Consider the following 16,992-nt stretch of genomic DNA (forward strand, 5'->3'; position numbering starts at 1 on the left):
GTTTTTCCTCAAAAACTTGTCTCAAGAAAAAAACTATTGTTTCTCAAACTAGCTCAGTTTACATTTATTATTTATTTTAAAATTTTATTTATTAATTTTAGAGAGAGGAAGTAAGAGGAAGAGAGACAGGAACATCAGTCTATTTAGGTGCCCTGACTGGGGATCAAACCAGCAACCTCTGTGCTTCCAGATGAAGCTCCAGCCTACCAAACTATCTAGCCAGGGCAGACTTGCTCGATTTTTAAAAAAGCAAACTTTAAGAGTAAAGCACTCACAGTGTTTTGGTGTTGCTAGAAGGACATGGTTTTCTCTAATTTTTAAAAGTCGTGTTACAAAATAAAAGACGGAAGCAGCCCAGAGGAAAATGGGAGGTCTCTTGCACCGTCCATCTGTTCCTCCTCCTTGAGGGAGCTGCTGTGCGGTTTGGTGTAAAACTTCCCGCCTTATTTCCCAAAGACCTCTTGTTCTTTGCATTTACCTGGTACATAACTATATCTTTCACACTGGTCATTATTATTATTTCAACATAAACGGGCTTTCCCACGGGTAGAGTGACCCACCACCCAGTGTTGCCCAGAACTGAGGGAACTTCCCAGGAAGCAGGTCTTTCCATTTAAAAACTGTGAGGCATAATGTTTTTTCAATGCTTTTCTTCTAACAGTGTCTTGGGAGATCTTTACAACATGTGATTTCTTTTTCTTTTTTTTTTTTAGCATTTAAAAATTTTTATTGATTTTAGAGAGACAGAGAGAGGAAGGGAGAGAGAGAGAGAAGCAATTGTATTGTTGTTCTAGTTAGTTGTGCATTCATTGGTTGCTTTCCCTATGTGCCCTGATCGGGGATCGAACCCGCAACCTTATTGTGTTTTAGAGCAGTGCTCTAACTGACTGAGCTAACCAGCCTGGGTAAAATATGATCTCTTTACTGACCGCTCCAAGTTCTGCTTGGAGAGACCCAGCCAGTTCTAAGCCAGGTGGTTAGAAGTGCAAACGTGCCCTGTATTTGAGAAGCTCAGAGAAGGCATTTTATGTCTATGAAAGCAGTTTTATTTGCTCCTGCTCAGGTAAATCCTCTCCTACTTTGATCACCTTTAGATCTGAGGTAGAGATGCGAGTATTAAATTACATGTGATACTCAATCTTTATGGCGAAATAAACATTTCAATCTTCTGAAATGGAGGTTTTCTGAAACTTATTCCTGTAATAACTTCGGGGTCCCTTTTTCTAATGCTGCTTCTGAGGTTTTAACTCAGGAACCCTGAACTTCAGGGACGAGTGCCTCTGTGCCAGGGCAGGCCTGGAAGTGCGGTCAGAAATCTCACATTTTGTCTGCAAACTTCATGCACAGATCCGGTTCTGTTCTAACAGTAAACTCATCACCATAGAGTAAGAGGCCGTGTTCCTTTATTCTTGGGGTCCAGGACTCCTTGTACTGGCCAGACCAGGCGGGCACAGCAGGTAACCCAAGGTCTCAATTATTGAGACTTGGCACATGCCAAGTGGTTACACGCTAAGACTTTCCTGGGCTGGGCGAGGGGGGGGGGTATTTACTCGATTACACAGACCAGGAAGTCAAAGTTCAGAGAACTTCCGTGACAGGCTCAGGTCAATCAGATGACAAACAGCAGAGTCTCCAATCAGGTCAGCCCCACAGCAGAAGAGCTGCTCTTAGCCTCTCTGGGTCCCAGCACCCCGAACACCCTCACATGCTTTGGGACTCCGAGACCGAGCCACACTCTTCAGGTAGCCTGGGTTTTAGGGCCACTCCTGTTGGACTCACTGAGGTTTCTCCAGGTTTTTAAATCGGATTAAATCATAGGTGAGAGTGACATTGCAGGACAACCCTGAGCACATTCTCCTTTCTATTTGGAAGTAAATGAGTTGCGGGCTCCAGTAGAAACAGGAATAATTTGTTGTTGGAAATGCCCCCCTTCGCAGGCTCTCCCACTCTGTTCTCAGGGAAGCTGTGGTCTCCTATTGCCACACTTCCGACATAGTGGGGCTCTTGGGACCTTCCTGTTTGGAATGATAACCCGTGCAGGGTGGGCAGGGGGCTGTGGTTCCACGCTTGTGAGATATCCTGCTCCATCGGCTTCCAACATTTCCTCCACCTCCTGCCTGGCACCTCCTTCTGTCTGAACCACACTCCTGGACTCAGCAGAAGCATCCTGCTTTGAGAACACCTTCCCTCCCCTCGCAGACCAAGGCTGGGTCCCTCTTCCATGCTCGGCAAGGGCTTCCCCTTTGAGACAATTCTCCAGGCTGTGCCCTTACGTTCATCTGTGGTCCTAGGCAGTGAAAGGGTGAACCTACTCGAGCAGGGCCATCCCTGTGCTGTCTGCTCCGTGTCCCCAAGCCCACACCAGACCTGGCAGGTGCTCAGGGAAATACCCGCCGCTGAATGAATGGCTGAAGAAGGCAGGTTCCCAGCACAGAAGGGATAGAGGGGAAGGAGGATGGAATTCCATCTGCAAAGGTGGCAGGGGACCAGGACTGCGTATGTGTGGGACAGTCCACTTCAGCAGTTTCTGCAGGGATGACTCAAGTGAGACGCTAGTGGAACAGATGCACCCGATTAGCCTTTGAGACGGTGTAACAAATTTTCCACTGGAGGTAGGAGACCCGTTCCTCTTACATTTCTCCAAGGCAGGGGCTGGTCTGGTCTGGTCTGGAACCATTTGGGCCTATTTTGCCTGGGCTGACAGATCAACCTCCATCAAAAGTTCACTTTGGCTCAGAGGCATTAATTGAGCACCTACAGTGTGCCAGGCACTGCCAAAGTGCACCTTTCTAGGTCAACGCTGCTGGAAGACTCTGGGACTTTTGGTAATTTGAGCCTTTTTCTGAAATTCACAGACTTTTCTCAAACGTGTTTTCCTCTATAGAGTTGTTCCCAGATTGGTGGTCCCTGCAACTGTCTGTACCTGGCTGGCCTCTAAAATCAAGTGGTTTGGGATTTGGCACAAAAGCACAGGGCTATTGACATTTTATGCTTATTCAACAGCATTTGCTGGCAGTCTCCAAAGACCCAGATGCTGAGAAATGTATTAAGTTTGAGAACTGCTGACTCTGCTTGGGTCTTATTTTTGTGTTTCTGATTCCACCCATTAAAAAAAATTTTTTTTGTTATTGATTGATTTGGGGGAGAGAGAGAAAGGGAGAGAGAGAGAGAAAAGAATACTGATTTGCTGTTCCATTAGTTTATGCATTCCTTGGTTGATTCTTGTGTGTGCCCTGTCTGGGATTGAACCTGTAGCCTTTGCGTCAGGACAATGCTCTAACCAACTGAGCTACCCTGCCAGAGTGGATTACCCATTTAAGAGGGTTGCCAGTTAATCAGTTGAGTCAATGGCTTGCTCACCTCCCTCTGTTACAAATCTAGGCTTTAGAGTCAAGCAGAACAGGTTTGAATTTCATGTCCCTCCAAGCTGTGTGACTTTGAGCAACTCACCTCCTCTCTCTAAGCATTGGGTTTTTTTCATGCTTGATTTGTGAAATTGGATGATAATAATGTTAAATGGATAAGAATAATACTATCCTGCTGGTTCTGCTGCGTGGAGTAAGCAAAATTGAAAATTTTGGATGCAAGATGCTTGTTACAGTGAAGGTGTTGTCACTATTAGGATAGGGCGCTTTAGTTAGTGCTGGTAGTTTGGGAGTAATAGAGAGCTGAGTCTCTTTCTAGAGGTGAAGGTTGCAATTTTGTTGCTCTCCACGAGCATTTGTCCTCTGGGGTAAGGAAGTGTGACATTGCATCAGCACCCTTGCTCACAGTCGCAGGGAAAGGCAAGGTTCTTAGGTTATTCAAGGTGGGTGCCTTCTACAGTCTGAGAGTTTGTAAGGAGGTATACCTCTCTCCACCATCACCTGAAGGTTGACACATAGCTTCAGATGCAAAGTATTTCCGAGAACAAATGATTATCCTTCACAATAGAACCAATTTGCTAATCACTGATCCTGGCTTAGTACCTTTGGCAGAGTCCCCATGTTTAACCAATAGAATTATGTTTTAAAATTCTATTATCTTACATTATATATTTTTAATTGAATTTATTGGGGTGATATTGGCTCACAACGCCATACAGGTTCCAAGCGTGCAACTCAATAAAACATCATCTGCATACTGCATTGTGCGCCCATTGTCTCAAGCAAAATTTCCTTCTGTCCTATTTGCTCCCCTTTGCCCACCTCCACCTACCCCCATCTCTCCAGTTAGAATTATTAACACTGTCTAGCATCGTGCTAAGAACAAATTCTGCTTGAGATGTCCTGCTTCCTTAGCAAGCTGGTGAACTCCTATGCAGCCTTCAAAGCCCCAGAGCAGATGTCTCCATCTCTTACCTCTCCCTCACGCTCATCTCCACCCCTGAAAGTTCTCTCCAAACTGCCTTCCAGATGCGGCTTTTCCTAGACGACTGTGCACATCTGGCATTGTTAGTCTCCATGTCATTGTGCTGTTCCTTCTTCCTGATTCCAGTATTCTAGTGGCTAGATATTGATTTGAAAGGCTTGTTCTTTATTTGGACAGAGCTGTCCTGTCTCCCCCAAAGCCTCTCCCAGAGAAGAACCCCAGATCTAGAGAAATGCTTTTGTTATTTATTTCTTGGTTGCATTTTTGTTCTTCAAGAGTGGACACAAATGCCTGACCAGGCAGTGGCGCAATGGATAGAGCGTCGGACTGGGATGTGGAAGACCCAGGTTCGAGACCCCGAGCTCACTAGCTTAAGCGTGGGCTCATCTAGTTTGAGCAAAAAGCTCACCAGCTTGGACCCAAGGTCGCTGGCTCCAGCAAGGGGTTACTAGGTCTGCTGAAGGCCCACATGAGAAAGCAATCGATGAACAACTAAGGTGTCGCAATGCGCAACGAAAAACTGATTGATGCTTCTCATCTCTCTGTTTCTGTCTGTCTGTCCCTGTCTGACTCTCTCTCTGTCTCTGTAAAAAAGAAAAAAAAAAGAGTGGACACAGAATTAAATACAAGCCTGCGGCTCTAAGAAACCAAGCCATATATCATGACAGCCACATCTCAGTTCTGCTGACGTGGGACTTTTCTCAGGGATCTATGGAGGGAAATTGTACAGATAGAGTAAGAAAACATGAGGATGAGGAGTGTGGGCTTCCAAGTGAGGCCACCTGGGTCCTAAACATGAACTTGGGGAGTGACAGGGCCTGTTTCCTCTTCTATGATGGGATGAGAAATGGTACCTATGCAGAGGGAGAAGCTGAGATCACACATGTAAAGCCTGTAACACTCTGGTGGTGACAGCTGCATGCTCAATAGAAACTAACAATGCAGAAAAACACTCTCTATGACTTATTAGGAATCACTTCCCATTCCCTGCAGCACTCCTAATGTTTCCTTTCTTCCCTTCTTTAACCTCTGTGTGGGCATTAAAAAAATCCTGTCTCTGAAAAGGGAACCCTTCTGTGCTGTTGGTAGGAATGCAGACTGGTGCAGCCACTGTTGAAAAGAGTATAGAGCAGTGGTTCTCAATCTGTGGGTCGTGACCCTGGCGGGGTTGAATGACCAAACACAGGTCGCCTAAAGCCATCGGAAAATACATATTTCTGATGGCTTTAGCCACTGATAAGCCATGCTACCGTCTGCAGCAGCGCTATTCAGCTTGAACACATGCCGTTATGGACTTGCGTTCCAAACTGAATGCCTGCCATCAGGCACAGGCTGATTATCTGTCCGGGGCCTAAGGGGCGGGGGAAGGGGGGGGGGGGAGAACGCTCCACAGTCCATAGCAGCGCCTTCCGTGTGTCCGGCACTTGCTGACGTCATCAGTGGGCGGGTACAGCAAGAGCCAGAGGACAGAAGCCTAGGAGCGGAGAGGCAATGAGAATACATAATGCATATCAGGTATTTACATTCCGAATCATAACTGTAGCAAAATTACAGTTATGAAGTAGCTACCAAAATTATTTTTTGGTTTGGGGTCACCGCAACATGAGGAACTGTATTGCGGGATCACGGCATTAGAAAGGTTGAGAACCACTGGTATAGAGGTTCCTCAAAAAAATTAAAAATGGAACTGTCTTATGATCTAGCAATTCCACTTTTGGGTTTATATCTGAAGAAACTCAAAATATTTGCCTGACCAGGCAGTGGCACAGTGGATAGAGCGTCAGACTGGGATGCAGAGGACCCAGGTTCGAGACCCCGAGGTCGCCAGCTTGAGTGTGGGCTCATCTGGTTTGAGCAAAAGCTCACCAGCTTGGACCCAAGGTCGCTGGCTGGAGCAAGGGGTTACTCGGTCTGCTGTAGCTCCATGGTCAAGGCACATATGAGAAAGCAATCAATGAACAGCTAAGGCGTTGCAACGAAAAACTGATGATTGATGCTTCTCATCTCTCTCCATTCCTGTCTGTCCCTGTCTATCCCTCTCTCTGACTCTCTCTCTCTCTCTCTGGCTCTGTAAAATAAAAAAAATTAAAAAAAAAACAACTTATAAAAAACAACTTAAGGCCTGACCTGTGGTGGCGCAGTGGATAAAGCATCGACCTGGAATGCTGAGGTCACCAGTTCAAAACCTGTACTTGTCTGGCCAAGGCACATATGGGAGTTGATGCTTCCTGCTCCTCCCCCCTTTCTCTCTCTCTCTCTCTCCTCTCTAAAATGAATTTTTTTAAAAAATTAAAAAAAAAACAAACAACTTAAAAAATAAGAAACTCAAAATACTTAATGCAAAAGAATATATAAACAGTTATGTTTATTGCAGCATTATTTATAATAGCCAAGAAATGGAAGCAACCCTTTTCTAGTAGACGAGTGGATCAAAGAGTTGTGGTACATATATACAATGGAATATTACTCAGCCACCAAAAAGAATGAAGTTTTACCATTTGCAACAGCATAGATGGACCTAGAGGGTATAAGTGAAATGAGCCAGACTGAGAAAGACAAATACCATATGGTTTCATTGGTATGTGGAATCTATAAAGAACAAAATAAATGAACAATCAAAACAAAGAGACTGATAGCCTGACCAGGCAGTGGCGCAGTGGACAGAGCGTTGGACTGGGATGCAGAGGACCCAGGTTCGAGACCCCAAGGTCACCAGCTTGAGCATGGGCTCATCTGGTTTGAGCAAAGCTCACCAGCTTGGACCCAATGTTGCTGGCTTGAGCGAGGAGTTACTCGGTCTGCTGTAGCCCCCCCCCCCCCCCCCCCCCGGTCAAGGCACATATGAGAAAGCAATCAGTGAACAACTAAGGTGTCACAATGAAAAACTAATGATTGATGCTTCTCATCTCTCCGTTCCTGTCTGTCTGTCTCTATCCCTCTCTCTCTGACTCTCTGTCTCTGTAAAAATAAATAAATACAAAAAAAATAGAGACTGATAAACACAGAGGACAGACTGAGGGTTGCCAGAGAGGATGGGGATTGGGGAACTGGGTGAAAAAAGTAGTTACAAAGTAGTCACAGTTCATCATGTTCACTGCTTTTTCTCATCTTTGGCTTAAGGGCACTTTGGTTGCTGTTTGCCTCTTGCCAGAAGAAAGTTCCTAAATCTGGCCTTGCAAGGCAGTCTTTGCTACACACTGCCATCAGCAAGCCTGGATTAAAATGTTTTAAGAGCTGTGATGGCCTGACCTATGGAGACACAGTAGATAAAGCCCCGACCTGGAATGCTGAGGTTGCTGGTTCAAAACCCTGGCCTTGCCTGGTCAAGCACATATGGGAGTTGATGCTTCCTACTCCCCCACTTCTCTCTCTCTCCTACTCTTTCTCTCCCTTTCTCTCTCTCCCCTCTCTAAAATGAATAAATAAAATCTTTAAAAAATTTTTAAAACAAAAATAGTCACAGGGCCTGACCAGGCAGTGGCGCAGTGGGTAGAGCATCAGACTGGGACCCAGAGGACCCAGGTTTGAAACCCTGAGGTTGCCAGCTTGAGCGCGAGCTCACCAGCTTGAGCACAGGGTACCTGGCTGAGCATGGGATTATAGACATGGCCCAATGGTTGCTAGCTTGAAGCCCAAGGTCCCTGGCTTGAGCAAGGGGTCACTGGCTCGGCAGGAGACCCCTGGTGAAGGCACATATGAGAAAGCAATCAATGAACAACTAAGGTGTGCAATGAAAATTGATGCTTCTCATCTCTCTCCCTTCCTGTCTGTCCCTATCTGTCCCTCTCTCTCACACACAAAAGAAAAGTCACAGGATGTATATAATACAACCTAGGGAATACAGTCAAGACACACAGTCCTTGGGAACATCCCTGTTGGATCAGGGAACACATGAGGAGTTAGTCCAGTCAGGATCATGCTGAAGCCCCAGAGATTTCTCTCCTTTGGGGAAGTGCCTCCCTTGTAACATCCCTCCCCAAGCTGCTCATGGCTGGAGCCTGAGAAGCGGAAGTGAGTCCTGGGAATGTCTCTGATATGAGGAGCTGCCTGTCCCATCTGGGCTGGCCGATCCTTAGAGAGTGACCTCATGCCTGACCAGTGGCTTGATGATGCCTGTTAACCAAATATAAGTTCATTCCTTGAGAAGGACACAGCGGTTGCTAAGATGAGTGACGCTCAGTGCCCCGTGTAGGTGATCACAGCAAACTCCTGACAGCTCTGTCTCAGGCTTGTCCTAATCCTACTTTGCAGATGAGCCACCTGAGGCTTGGAGAGAATATTGGACTTGCCTGAGCCTCACCCTGCTTGTGGGTGGCAGAGCTGAGATGTCAACACAGGTCAGTTTCCAGGGTGCCCAAGGAGAGTGGGATTTGCTGTGATTGATGCCTCCATAGAGAAGGAGCCCTGGCCTGAAGCTGGGACCTTGGTGCTGGGCGTGGCTGTCATTAATTTCATATGCCATCTCTGGCCTCTGTTCATCTATAAAACAGGGACACCAGACTTGCCAAGTGTTCCCTGTTTCAGGCTGTAGGTTGGAGCATGCGGCTTTTTGGGAAATACTGACCTGTGACACCCCTGGCCCCTTGGGCCGGGGTACAGGTTAAGATAGCCACCAGTCCACTTTGAACGCCCTGGCAGCCTCACGTGGTTGTGCCTATCACCTTAATTATCTGTGAATTTGCAAAAGGACGTTGCACCATTGCCTGCCAGCCGGAGGGTCCTTGACCACCCACTCTTCCTCCGGACACTTTTGCTTTTCTTTCCATTTGCCCAACTTGGCCAAACGCAGGGTCTGCGGAGACTCACCCTGCCCTCCAGGCAGGTGTCTGACAGATGACCACGTAGGAACAGAAAGCTGCCTCAATCTGGTTTTCCTGTCTACACCGGGCTCTCTTGATCATGAGAGTTTTACTTTAGAGACAGAGTTGGGCAAGGGGGTGATTGCATGAGCAGAGAAGTAGGCCTAAGTACAGGAATGTGGCAAGCCGGAGGGAGGTGGCTCTGTGGGCCGGCAAGCCCCCGAGAGCGTGGATAGCCTCTTAAGTACCTGAGCTTGCAAGGACCTTCACAAATGGTTTCTATTTGCTGGTGACAAATAAGGGCATGTGCTGCACAGCTGACTTGGGAGAAAGCTTACCCTTGTCGGAGCACTGGCCGTCCAAACTCCTCCCCTGTGGCCTGAGGCACGCCACCAACCTCCTGTTGAAAGGTGACACTGCACGGGCTGGGTTCCCTCAGTCACTGTGGGCGCCTGTCAGACCCAGAGGAGAATGCAGCTAGTGGCTGTGTCCAGAGCGATGGTAAGTGGCAGCAGGAAGCTCTCGGGCGGTCATGTTGGTGGGAGGAGAAGTCCCAGTGGGGACCGGAATTACTGGCTTAATGCTGACATTCTGCCCCTCTGCCCCTCAAACACCTTGGCAGGTATAGATGCTGGTGGGGGGAGCTGGAAAACAAACTCTCATGACTCCCTCGCTCTCAAGCCCTCATCTGGCTGCTGGCCAGCACTTGTTGGAGCCACGCAGTGTCCTGTGTTCATTGTGGCCAGGGCCATGACTGCTCTGGCACCCAGCAGCTGTTGCTTGGGTTCGGTTTGCAAGAAATAAAAATAGCGGTGGCAGGTGCTTGGGTTTTGGGTCAGCTGGGTTATGTCAGTGAAGGGCCACAGCTTGGCATGGTGTGGTCCCTAGACATTTGTGGACCTTCCCATGATCTCCTCTGGCCTTTCCTGCCCATGGGATCAGACCACATAGTGCTCCTAGCCCACTGCGCATGTCGGCATGGTTGGTTTCCATGCTGCCACGCCATTCCTTCCCGGTGCACAGACAGGTTTCTGGTTTTAGGATCGTATCCTTCTGCTTGTAGTGACACTCTCCACTTTATGGGCTTCATCTACATCCAGTTTCAGGGTGGGGCAGGGGGAAAGGTGTGGGTGCCGGGCCTTGATTTGACCATACTTAAGGTTCTGAGCTTCCCTGCACCATACTCTACCAACTGCGAAATGGGACTAAAGTAATGACAGCAGCAATAATGCCCATCACGTTCTGAGGATTGAAGCTTGAAGGTGCTCTGTGCTCTTGACAGTTGAGTGTAAATGCTACATATGTTTTACATGTTATTTGAAGAGCAACTGTGAGGCAGGAAAATGGGGCAAGAATTAGCATCCCCGTTTTATAGATGAGGAAACTGAGGCCCAGAGAGTTTCTCTGGGAGCTTCCTCACACAGTTCCCTCATCTGCCTCTATGTACTTACTTACACATGGGGTGGCCCTGGGGTCCTGTGTCATTATTTGACAAAGAAAAGGGACAGAACCTGAGGTTTTCATGCAGGTGACTCTGGCAAGGTAGTTTTGGGGTGTTAGTGCCACTGTTCCCTATCAGAATGCCAGCAGATCTTCAAGGACTGCAGACAGAGAGGGGACCAATGGAGAGCTTGGCAGCTTCACCCCCACCAGCCCATCCCTACCGTGCATGTGTCTTTCCGTCTTGCCCATCTGCCCATCCACTCCCCCCATTCTCTGTGCACCCACCACCCCTCCATCCTTCCACCCACAGCCCCAGTCAGCCATCCTTTCTGTCAGCCAACCAGCCAGGACTTCCCAAGCAAGTTCCCAAAGAGCTTGCATAATGAAGAGCTTGCATAGTTTGGTTTTCCAGTTTGAGCCAAAATAACGAATGTATTCTCAGGGATCCTAAGCCCCAAACCCTTGGAGCATGCTTTTGCCTTGATGCTGTTCTTTTTTTAGAGAGAGGAGAGTATAGAGAGAGGGAGAGAGAGAAAGTGGGGAAGGAGGGAGTGGGAAGCATCAACCCATAGTAGTTACTCCTTGTATGTGCCTTGACTGGGCAAGCCCAGGGTTTCAAACCAGCCACTTCAGCCTTCCAGGTTGACACTTTATCCACTGCGCCACCACAGGTCAGGCTTGATGCTGTTCTTTTGTTTTCTCAGCAATAGCTCAAGTGTTTTACTATTTTAGATGTGCATACTTATTTATTGATTGATTTTAGAGAGAGGAAGAAGAGAGAGAGAGAGAGAACATTGATTCATTGTTCCATTGATTTATGCATGCATTGGTGGCCTCTTATATGTGTCCTGACCAGGGATTGAACCCACAACCTTGGCATGTCGGGAAGATGTTCTAACTAACTGAGCTACCTGGCCAGGGCAGATGTGTACATTTAAAATGTGCCTAGCCTGATCAGGCGGTGGTGCAGTGGATAGAGCGTCAGACTGGGATGAGGAAGACCCAGGTTCAAGACCCCAAGGTCGCCAGCTTGAGCGCGGGCTCATCTGGTTTGAGCAAAAAAGCTCACCAGCTTAGACCCAAGGTCGCTGGCTCGAGCAAGGGGTTACTCGGTCTGCTGAAGGCCCACGGTCAAGGCACATATGAGAAAGCAATCAATGAACAACTAAGGTGTCGCAATGCGCAACGAAAAACTATTGATTGATGCTTCTCATCTCCCCGTTCCTGTCTGTCTGTCCCTGTCTATTCCTCTCTCTGACTCTCTCCCTGTCTCTGTAAAAAAAATTTTAAAAAAATAAAAAAAATTTTAAATGTGCCTAAAATTGGCCACATTGGTATAATGTGTCCTGCTCGCCACTGAACTTCAGAACTGCCGTGGAGACACCCAGCTTGTTCCCCTGGCATTCCTTGATACAGTTTTGGAAATGAGATCCTAAAATCAAAGTTCCAGCTCACTTCAAGCCATCAGTTGGTGCTAAGGGCATGTGCATGGATTTATCATTCATTTGCTTACACTTTTTGAGCACCTACTAGGTACCAAGCACCTAGCTGGGCACAATGAATCCAAAATAAATGATGATTGGTTCATATCCCCAAGGGTCTTCCAAATGGGCCAGGGGAGACCAGTGAACAGGCTGTTTCCGTGCTGTGTGTCAATGTTCCCACAATAGAGGTCTGTACTTACAGGTCAACTTGGCAGTCCTGGGGCTAAGCAAAGAGCCTGGGCGGCTGGCTGCAGAGTTGTGCAAGTGCTTGGCCGAGTGATCAGCAGAGGGCATGAGCGGAGAGCGGTTCTGGGGTGGGTGCAGAACTTGAACCTGTAGGAGCACCTGGAGAAGCCAGGATCACCTTTGCTACATTGTTAGTGATGTCCTCTGCCAGATTTCAAAATTTATCCTGAGGGCTGTGTAAGCCTAGCAATTTCAGGACTCTGACCTTTCTTGACAATGCTTTTAAAGGTTTTCCTGAGGACTTACTATATGCAAGAAATGAGTAAGAAATAGACCCGGTCCCCGAAGCTCCCACCTCCCCAGCTAGAAGCAGGAGGGAGTTGAGGTGAAGGTATAGGAGTTAAGGTCAGTGGTTCTCACCTGAGGGCAATTTTGTCCCCCAGGGACATTTTGCAATGTCCAGAGACATTTTTGGTTGTCACAACTGAGGGAAGGTGCTGCTGACTTCTAGCGGGCATTGGGTAGGGATGCTGTCCAACATCCTACAATGCATGGGACAGTCCCCCACCACAAAGAATTCTCCAGTCCCAAATGTCAGTAGTGCCTGGGTAAGGGCAGGGGCTTGGGAACCAGAGAGTTGGAGTTGTGCTGTGAACACATGTCCTGTTTTCATTTCTTTGGGAATCTACCTAGGACTGAAATTATGGGTCACATAGTAATTCCATGTTTAATTTTTTGAGGAGCCACCAGACCAGGGGTCAGGAACCTATGACTCGCAAGCCAGATGTGGCTCTTTTGATGGCTACATCTGGTCGCAGACAAATCTTTAATAAAAAAAATAATGTTAAAAATATAAAACATTCTCATGTATTACAATCCATTAATTTTCTACTGCTCATGTTCACGGTTGTGGGTGGGTGGAGCCAATCACAGCTGTCCTCTGGGACAACAACAAATTTTTATTGGATAATGCTTAACATACACGGGTCGTTGTATGGCTCTCACGGAATTACATTTTAAAATATGTGGCGTTCATGGCTCTCTCAGCCAAAAAGATTCCCGACCCCTGCACCAGACTGTTTCCTACGGCAGCAGCACCATTTTACATTGCCACCAGTATTGTACAAGGGGTCCAATTTTTCTACATTCTTACCTAACACTTGCTGTTTTCTTTCTGTCTCTCTGTCCCTCTCCCCCCCTGACCCTCCAGCTTCCTCCCTCCCTCCCTTTCTGATTATAGCCATCCTAGTGGGTGTGAAGTGGTACATTGTCATTTTGATTTGCTTTTCCCTATGACTAAGGTGGTTGGGTATGTTTTCACCAGCTATTGGCCCTTTGTATATCTTCCTTGATAAAATAATCAAGTTCTTTGTTCATTTGTAAATCAGGTTGTTTGTCTTTTTGTTTGTATGGCCAGTTGCCACGGCCATCATCACTGGCCCATGCAGGTTCGCATTAGATTCAAACAGTTGGTAATGAAACAATGGAGCCAAGAACTAGTGGGCCATCATTTTTAATCCTAGCTTGCACCCTGCGGGCAAGTAAAAACACACAGTGGGAAAACACTTCCTTTTCCATTCAGGGCTCCCAAAGCCACTGACTTATCCGAGTTTCCTAGAATCAAAGGTTTCTAGCTCACCAGACTTATTCACCTCTGTTCCCCATCTCCTTCCTTCTCCCTGCACAAACTCTGCACAAACTGGCTTCTCACTCAGCACTCCACCATCTTGGCTGCTTCTCCTGGTCTCCTCCACGTGGCCTTCTCTGCTCTCCTCTCTGCACTCTCCTCTAATGCTAATCTCAGGAACCGAGAGAGCAAGCTCCCAGTCTGCCCCACTTTATAGTGTAGATTCAAAATCTTTAATCAAATATATATACAAACAAGGAAGTCTCTGATACAAAGTCACTTATCTGAGGCATAATGGGATGCCTCATGAGAGTGCACCACCCTACATCATGCAATCAGTCAAGGGTGTGGGGAAAAGCTTAGTCTTAAAACTAAGCCTTAGGCTATAACGACCCAGCCTGCTTACAACCTGTCCCCCACACCCAATACAAACCATAAGCGAGCAAACATATATATCATATTTACAAACTTATTTGACCAACATTGTTGTTGTTGTAGGAGTTCTTTATATACAGGTATATTTTGGATACCAAGCCCTTACCAGATATATGCTTTACAAAATTTTTCTCCCATTCTGTACATTGGCTTTTTACTTTCTTGGTACCCTTTTGATGTACAAAACTTTTTAATTTTTAAAAAATTGTTTCCATTGATTTGAGAGAGAGAGGAAGGGGAAGGGAGAGAGAAAGAGAGAGAGAAAAGCATTAATTCCTTATTCCACTTACCTTAGTTCTTTCCATTTTGTTATGCACTCACTGGTTGCTTCCTGTTTGTGTCCTAACCAGAGATCAAACCTGTGACCTTGGCATGCCAGATGATGCTCTATCCACTGAGTACCTGGCAAGGGCCCAAAACTTCTTAATTTTGGTGAGTTCATTTTCTCTATTTGTTCCTCTGTTGCTCATGGTTTTTTTTGGTGTCATATCTAAGAATACACTGCTAGATCTAAGGTCATGAAGATTTATCTCTGTTTTCTTCTAAGAGGTCTATGGTTTTAGCTCTTATATTTAGGTTGCTGATCCATTTTTAAAAAAATTTTTTTAAAGCATTTTAATTTTATTTATTAATTTATTTTGTGACAGAGACAGACAGAGAGAGTGACAAACAGGAAGGGAGTGAGATGAGAAGCATCAATTCTTTGTTGCGGCACCTTAGTTGTTCATTGATTGATTTCTCATAAGTGCCTTGACCGGGGGGCTACAGCAGACTGAGTGACCCCTTGCTCAAGCTGGCTATCTCAGGGTCTTGAACCTGGGTCCTCTGCATCCCAGTCCAACGCTCTATCCACTGTGCCACCGCCTGGTCAGGCAGGTTGCTGATCCATTTTGAGTTGACCTTTGTATATGGTATAAGTGAGGAGTCCAGCTTCATTCTTTTGCATGTGGAAATCATTTGTCTCAGAACTATATGTTAAAGATACTATTCTTTCCCATTGAATGATTTTGATGCCTTTGTCGAAAAAGGTGTTTGTTTTTGAACTCTCAGTTCTATTCCATTAGTCTGTATGTCTGTCTGTATGCTGGTATCACTGCTTTGATACTGTAGTAAGTTTTAAAAGTGTGAAGTGTGAGTCCTCCAACTCTGTGCTTTTTTTAAATATTGGTTTGGCTATTTGGGGTTTCTTGTATTTCCATATGAATCTGTACATCGCTTTTAGTAATTTGCCCATCTTAACAACAGTAAATCACAGGATGCCTTTCCTTTTAGTTAGGTCTTTAAGTATTTTCAGCAATGTTACCTAATTTTCATTGTGCAGGTCTTCCACCTCCTTGGTTAAACTTATTACTAAGTATTTTACTCTTTTGGATGTTCTTGTAAATAGAATCACAAATTTCCTTTTGTTTTTGTTTTTTTTGTGTGTGTGACAGAGAAAGAGAGAGACAGAGAGAGGGACAGATAGGGACAGACAAACAGGAAGGGAGAGAAATGAGAAGCATCAATTCTTTGTTGTGGCAGCTTAGTTGTTCATTGATTGCTTTCTCATATGTGCTTTGACCGCGGGGCTACAGCAGAGTGACCCCTTGCTCAAGCCAGCGACCTTGGGCTCAAGCTGGTGAGCCTTGCTCAAACCAGATGAGCCTGCGCTCAAGTTGGTGACCTTGGGGTCTCAAACCTGGGTCCTCTATATCCCAGTCTGATGCTCTATCCACTGTGCCACCACCTGGTCAGGCGCAAATTTCCATTTTTTAAATGTCCTTTTTTGATTGTTCATTTTTGGTGTATAGAAACACAACTGAAGGCCCTGGCCGGTTGGCTCAGTGGTAGAACGTTGGCCTGGCGTGCAGAAGTCCCGGATTCAATTCCCGGCCAGGGCACACAGGAGAAGCACCCATCTGCTTCTCCACCCCTCCCCCTCTCCTTCCTCTCTGTCTCTCTCTTCCCCTCCCGCAGCAAGGCTCCATTGGAGCAAAGATGGCCCGGGCGCTGGGGATGGTTCCTTGGCCTCTGCCCCAGGCGCTAGAGTGGCTCTGGTCGCAACAGAGGGACGCCCCGGAGGGGCAGAGCTACGCCCCCTGGTGGGCGTGCCGGGTGGATCCCAGTCGGGCGCATGCGGGAGTCTGTATGACTGTCTCTCCCCGTTTCCAGCTTCAGAAAAATAAATTAAAAAAAAAAAAGTTGTATAGAAATACTGGTCATTGAATAACACTTTTGAATCAAGAAAGACAATGTTATAGAAATTAAGGGCAAGATTAAATAGTAGAATTGTTGTTTGTTTAAATCTAGAATTATAATTATAGACATGTAAAGAAAATTGTATTCAAAAGTTCTTTTATGTTAAAAAGTAATTTCTTTTTATTAGTATTATTTTCATGTTATGTCTTATTCATTCCCTTGAAAGTATATAATTGCTTTTCTCCCCTATTTAAAAAAAAAAAGAAAAAAAAGAAACACAACCGATTTGTGTGTGTTGATCTTGTATCCTACAACTTCACTGAATTTGTTTATTTTTGTTTTCTGTTGTTATTGTTTCTTTAGAATTTCCTACATATAAGATCATGTCATCTGAGAATAAAGATGGTTTTACATCTTCTTTGCCAGTTTGGATGCCTTTTATTTTTTTCTTGTCTAATTTCTCTGGCTAGTACTTTCAGTACAATGTTGA

General features: G+C 46.1%; 1 protein-coding gene across 10 annotated transcripts in view; it reads left to right on the forward strand.

The window, feature by feature from the left end:
• ACACB (acetyl-CoA carboxylase beta) overlaps positions 1-16,992 on the forward strand; it is a 114,040-nt gene that overhangs the window by 5,437 nt on the left and 91,611 nt on the right. For 6 of the 10 annotated variants that reach the window (XM_066260351.1, XM_066260355.1, XM_066260356.1 and 3 more), the window contains one exon: positions 14,675-14,756. The exons of 1 other annotated variant lie outside the window; for it this stretch is intronic. The gene's annotated coding sequence lies outside the window, so the exon portion shown is untranslated. Of the gene's footprint in view, positions 1-8,601; positions 8,688-9,560; positions 9,651-14,674; positions 14,757-16,992 lie in introns of those variants that run through there. 3 more of the 10 variants (XM_066260353.1, XM_066260358.1, XM_066260360.1) reach the window with 3 other exon arrangements.

The sequence above is a fragment of the Saccopteryx bilineata genome, chromosome 2 (genome assembly GCF_036850765.1).
Source record: "Saccopteryx bilineata isolate mSacBil1 chromosome 2, mSacBil1_pri_phased_curated, whole genome shotgun sequence".
Lineage (NCBI taxonomy): Eukaryota > Metazoa > Chordata > Mammalia > Chiroptera > Emballonuridae > Saccopteryx > Saccopteryx bilineata.